Source organism: Schistocerca cancellata, chromosome 5, assembly GCF_023864275.1.
Source record: "Schistocerca cancellata isolate TAMUIC-IGC-003103 chromosome 5, iqSchCanc2.1, whole genome shotgun sequence".
NCBI classification, from domain to species: Eukaryota; Metazoa; Arthropoda; class Insecta; order Orthoptera; family Acrididae; genus Schistocerca; species Schistocerca cancellata.
This window is the reverse complement of record NC_064630.1, coordinates 31040651-31047215: the sequence shown is the minus strand read 5'-3', so window position 1 is coordinate 31047215 and position 6565 is coordinate 31040651. Positions and strand designations below refer to the sequence as shown.

Below are 6565 nucleotides of genomic sequence, written 5' to 3'. Positions count from 1 at the left end.
CAAATGGTAAGTAGATCCTGCATCTCGCGAGATCTGTCGTGTCACGTGCTGCGACGTACGCCACAGGGTCCGTACGCATCTCGCTGGCCTCGAGTAACTGCGCTGGTAGCTCGAACTGACAACTGCAAACAATAGATGCGCATCCGACCAGTCAGCTGTAAGCAGGCAGTGCTAAGCAGTGGACGTGCAGTCTTACTGCGTCAGCGACGTTGTGCCACAAATCGCAATAGAGCAACATCTCTAAGTCAAGTGTTCGCCACATTGTCGAGAAAGTTTGAAGAAGAAAAAAATGTCTGCAAAGTTTGTCCGGCACATCTTGATTCCTGATGTAAAAAGACGATATTTGGACGCCTGCCGCGACTTGACTGAAATGCAAAAAAAGGTGAAATTCTTTCTGGAGAAAGTCATCATCGGTAGTGACACTTTGTGCTATCAACACTACCGTAGCACAAAACACCGAATTACAGAAATCCGCATGAAAGGTAAACTCTTCGACGACGTAACCGATATTCAAACCAATGTGACGCACTAGTTGAATAATATCCAACAGAAGGAGTTTTCTGACAGTTTCTCTTTGGTGTATAAATGTTCTGTGCGTTATACTCAAGTGGGGAGAGAGTATGTGGAGCCCTTGAGGCATTAAAACCACCGTCTTCACTTTTCTCTGTTTTTTTTAATTAATATAGTCTCAAAATTATTTAGATTGGCAGGGTATAATCATTATATCTCTCATGAAATAGTTAACGCACACAGTTAATTGGCAACAGAAATGCTGCCGTGACTCGTTAAAACACAAGTTCGAATTCGAGATACCTGTGATCTAACAGAAACTATTTGCATTCTGCATTGTTTTGTATACTGATTATATTATGTTTTGGAAAATAATAAATAACTTTGAATCCGACTGCCTAAACTAAGCATTAGTAGTGTAGCATGATCAGGTCAAATTTTATGTGGAATAGCACGTCATACGACTTGTACAATAACAAATTTGTTTGCGTGGCCAATTTGTTTGCGTGCTTTGCATTGGCCGCAGCAAGCACAGAAATACTTATTTTGTAAATAAAACTGCCTTTTCTTGTTGCAACTCAATTTATTTTTCAGAGACGCTTTTCGCCTTTTCCTTGCTCTAAGGCGTCACCAGTGGGATCTATAACGATACATATTTGTTATTTTTGTATCATCAAACATAACCACAAACCAACCATTAGAAAAGGAGACATGAAAATAATTAGGATCAACAATAAAAAACACCTCCTAACCCTGCAAGAAAATTACGACATACAGAAAACCAAAGCAGAAAGGAAAATCCTGTTGAATCTTCATGTACACATGCCAAACAATTCATTGTTTACACTAATAGAATAACGGTCCCAAAGAGGATTAATATACTAATACCACCCAGTATAATAATAATACCACCCAGCGTCTTTATACTAACTTATCCATGAACCCCTTCACAGAACACTGAAACGAAAAGTCGAATCAGCTGTCACCAAAGCTTTCAGCCACTCGCTAACAGCTGTTACATTCATATTCAACACACTAAAACTCAAACCAGCAGCACCCCCCCCCCCCACACACACACTACAAAGAAAAAACCTTATGCACAGTCTTCATCTCACTCACTCACTCTCTCTCTCTCTCTCTCTCTCTCTCTCTCTCTCTCTCACACACACACACACACACACACACACACACACACATACACATACACACACAGTCACACACTACAAAAACATCATGAACAGAAGTTGGTTTTGAAGATATACTTTGTTAGGTTGGCAACATGTATGTAAACAAACAAAAGAGGAGGAAAAAACACGTAATGAAGTTGCAATATTTACGTCGTTAAAAGCACAGAGTCCGAAGAGAGTAGCTATATGGACTGACAAAAGAAAAACAGTTAACCACAAAAAAGAAGGAGAAACATGGTGAACAAGGCGAAAAAGTTCGAAATACAAAATTGTGCTTATGTGTCGGAAATACAGTGGTAGTGCGACCTCCAGACTAGATGAGAGCAAATGCAGATCACAGCAAACCGTAATTCATTGCTTATTTAGATAAGAAAAATGGCGACGTGAAATGTTTGATGATCTAAAAATAACGAAACTGAATCGTTAAAGATCCCACTGATGACGCCTCTGAGCAAGAAAAAGGAGAAACGCGTCTGGGAAAATAAATTAAGTTGCAGCAAGAAAATACGGTTTTACTTACAAAAGAAGACTTGTACAATGTTGTGTATGTGAAAGGGTGGTTATACCGGGCCAATTTAGAAAACAAAAAATAGCAATCGGGGAGCTGCGAGGCGTCGTCAGTTGCCGGCCCCGGTGTTGGCGCTTGTAATTATAAGGCGGGCCCCGGGTGAGGCGCGGTCCCCGACACAGGGACGGCATTGTCGGGGCACAATGCCGGAGATGAATAGCGATGTGCGGCGGGGGGCGAGGGCAGGCGGCGGCCACGCGGCCTGACAAACACGTTCACGTTCACGAACACGGGCACGAGCGCGACCGCGGCCGGCCTGACGCAACCCGCCGCCCGCCAATTGCTTGTCACGGCCACGCCCCCGCGTCAGCCGCCGGCCGGCCGCCCGTCTCCCGGACACTTGCCGCCCCCACACTGAACCCCCTCGCCCTCGTCATCGCTGCTCTGCACAGCAGCTGGATACAATGGCATCGCAGCTTATTTAGTAATGCCAGCCGCAGAGAATACATCGGCAGTGACGACGACCTGTACTAATTATACCGAATGTGCAACTGAAGACTTCGCAATGCAGCATTTCCCGGCCGCAGCCGTGTCATCACCGTTGGGCTGTTGTGAAATGGTTGAAATGGCTCTAACCACTATGGGACTTAACATCTGAGGTCATCAGTCCCCTAGACTTAGAACTACACTACTGGCCATTAAAACTGCTACACCACAAAGATGACGTGCTACAGACGCGAAAATTAACCGACAGGAAGAAGATGCGGTGCTATGTAAATGATTAGCTTTTCAGAGCATTCACACAAGGTTGGCGCCGGTGGCGACACCTACAACGTGCTGACATGAGGAAAGTTTCCAACCGATTTCTCGTACACAAACAGCAGTTGACCGGCGTTGCCTGGTGAAACGTTGTTGTGATGCCGCGTGTAAGGAGGAGAAATGAGTACCATTACGTTTCCGACTTTGATAAAGGTCCGATTGTAGCCTATCGCGATTGCGGTTTATCGTATCGCGACATTGCTGCTCGCGTTGATCGAGATCCAATGACTGTTAGCAGAATATGGAATCGGTGGGTTCAGGAGTGTAATACTGAACGGTTCGTGCAGCCACGTCTCTATCCATGGTCCGCCGCTCATGGTCTCGCGGTAACGTTCTCGCTTCCCGAGCACGGGGTCCCGGGTTCGATTCCCGGCGGGGTCAGGGATTTTCACCTGCCTCGAGATGACTGGGTGTTTGTGTTGTCCTCATCATTTTCATCATCATCCAAGAAAGTGGCGATATTGGACTGAGCAAAGGTTGGGAAATTGTACGGGCGCTGATAACCACGCAGTTGAGCGCCCCACAAACCAAACATCATCATCACGTCTCTATCCCTGAGTCAACACATGGGGACGTTTGGAAGAGAACAACCATCTGCACGAACAGTTCGACGACTTTGGAGCAGCATGGACTATCAGCTCGGAGACCATGGCTGCGGTTGCCCTTGACACTGCATCACAGGCAGGAGTGCCGGCGATGGTGTACTCGACGACGAACCTGGATGCACGATTGGCAAAACGTCATTTTTTCGGATGAATCCAGGTTCTGTTTACACCATCACGATGGTCGCATCCGTGTTTGGCGACATCGCGGTGAACGCACATTGGAAGCGTGTATTCGTCATCGCCATGCTGCCCTATCACCCGGCGTGATGGTATGGGGTGCCACTGGTTACACGTCTCGGTCACCTCTTGTTCTCATTGACGGCACATTGAACACTGCACATTACATTTCAGATGTGTTACGGTCCGTGGCTCTACCCTTCATTCGATCCCTGTGAAACCCTACATTTCAGTAGGATAATGCACCACCGCGTGTTGCAGATCCTGTACGGGCCTTTCTGGATACAGAAAATGTTCGACTGCTGCCCTGGCCAGCACATTCTCCAGATCTCTCACCAATTGGAAACGTCTGGTCAATGGTGGCCGAGCAACTGGCTCGTCACAATACGCCAGTGACTACTCTTGAAGGACTGTGGTATCGTGTTGAAGCTACATGGACAGCTGTACCTGTACACGCCATCCAAGCTCTGTTTGACTCAATGCCCAGGCGTATCAAGACCGTTATTACGGCCAGACGTGGTTGCTCTGGGTACTGATTTCTCAGGATCTATGCACCCAAATTGCGTGAAAACGTAATCACATGTCAGTTCTAGTATAATACATTTGTCCCATGAATACCCGTTTATCATCTGCATTTCTTCTTGGTGTAGCAATTTTAATGGCCAGTAGTGTACTTAAACCTAACTAACCTAAGGACATCACACACATCCATGCCCGAGGCAGGATTCGAACCTGCGACCGTAGCAGCAGCGCGGTTCTGGAAATTTGTGCTAAGGTCTATGGGACCAACTAACTTACACTAACGACAACACACATATCCATGCCCAAGAGGGAGGACTCGAACCTCCGACAGGGGCAGCCGCGCGAACCGTGGCAAGGCGCCCGAGACCGCACAGCTGCCCGCGCGGCAAAATGAACGGGAGCCAACAGCATCCGATGTTCCCAGGGGGTCACCCATCCAGGTACTAACCGGGCCTGATTTTGCTTAACTTTGGTGATCGGGCGAGAACCGGTGTATTCAACACGGTATGGCCGTTGACTTTCATCGTGGCTTATGGTTCGTACGCCGTACTCAGATTTGCAGTAAACTGGCACATATGCACTAAGACCTTGGGGGAAGATCAGTTTAGGTTTCAAAGAAATGTAGGAACCCACGTGGCCCGAAATCCTAGATCTCACTGCAGCAACCACTGTCAATTTTGGAAGTGCCTATCGATACCATGCGTGATTACATACCAAGTGAAAGGAACAAATGAAACAGGTTTTCGGTACAGTGTTGTCTTACTTTCTTTTCTGTACTTAATATGGAAAGTGTAGCGGGACTTTGAATTTCGCCTCGCTACACTCGTTCCCTCAGATATAAATTATACCGTCGCAGCTGTATGAGCGCTCGACGGCAGAGAAAATATTTATAAGAAAATGAAGGTACAAAAATGGTAACTCTTTTTGTTTTCTACCCGCTCTTGTCTCTTGAGAGCGGAAGCTTAACTTCACTTATTCGCTAGTCTTGGTATGATTCAGACGTAAAAACTTATTCGTTAGTCTTGGTCTGATTAAGACGTAAAAAGTTATTGATGTGCAGACATATTGTATTGTGGAAGCTTGTATGAAATTTGGAGGATGGAAGCAGCCGTAAAATACATTGCATTCAATATCAAGGTGGTTTTAATTCTTAGACATTAGTAATTCCTGCACGATGAAATTTACTACAAGATTTTGGAGCAGCTACGACTTTTTCATGCAGAAATGAAGCAGGAGATTGTCGGAGAACAAGACCTGAACGCCGCACGAGAGAAGACATATTAACTTGGTAATGAATGAACTCTTATCTACGCCATTTCCCCCTGATAATCGCATTTTATTATTCTCTGTTCTCTTTCAAATAATTTTGTAGAGGAAGCTGGTTTGACTTTTGCTCAGAAACGCCACAAGACGCCACAAGGACCACCCGAACAATAGCTTTTCCGAATCACGAAATCCGACAGCTTTTCTGGAATACGAAGTCCGATTTGCATTTCATTCTTTCCCTTTTTCACGGTCGTTAACGATTTTAAAATCCCTTTTTATTCATCATTTCTTCCCACATTTTCAACCTTTTCTTTTCTTTTCCTCTCTTTTTCTTTTTAATTAACCGCTACAAAAGTAAAAAAAAGTAACAATGTTTATTAGATTTCGAGCGTGCAACCTCAGAAGTTCTTCTATCAGATGAAGATACCTTATTCTGTCTGATCAAAAGCTTGCAGACACTGCTGTGTAATGCGGAACTGACCATTAGGTGTCACCAGACGGGCCCACCAGCATAAAACAAGGTGGGAAGTACTGCGGTAACAGCAGAGTGGATCGGTCACGAGAGCCCAGTGCCATTGAACGTGGACTAATCACTGGGTCTCATCAGAGCAATAAACCCATCAGGGACACTTGGATCCCCCTAAAGCTGGATGCTGATACGACTGTTAAGCGCAAACGAACAGGAACAACCACAGCTAAAACAAGACCACGGAGACCTCGTGTACTGCTAGACAGGGATCGTTGGGCGTCGCCAAGGATGGCTGTAAAAAGTCGCACTAAATCAGCGGAAGGAATCACTCGTTAATTCCAAAGTCCTGCCAGCGCAATGGCTGTGCGTAGGGAGTTATAAAGAATGGTGTACAGTGATCGAGCAGGTCCTTGTAAACCACGCATTTCTGTAGTCAATACTAAGAGAAGCTTGACTTTTAAACAGCGACACCACTGGACAGCAGATGACTGAAAAAGAGTGA

The 6565-nt window shown here is 45.7% G+C and overlaps 1 pseudogene; it reads right to left on the bottom strand.

The window, feature by feature from the left end:
* Positions 1–4727: 4727 nt before the first annotated feature.
* LOC126189721 (5S ribosomal RNA) lies at positions 4728–4846 on the bottom strand (annotated as a pseudogene).
* Between the last annotated feature and the right edge of the window lie 1719 nt (positions 4847–6565).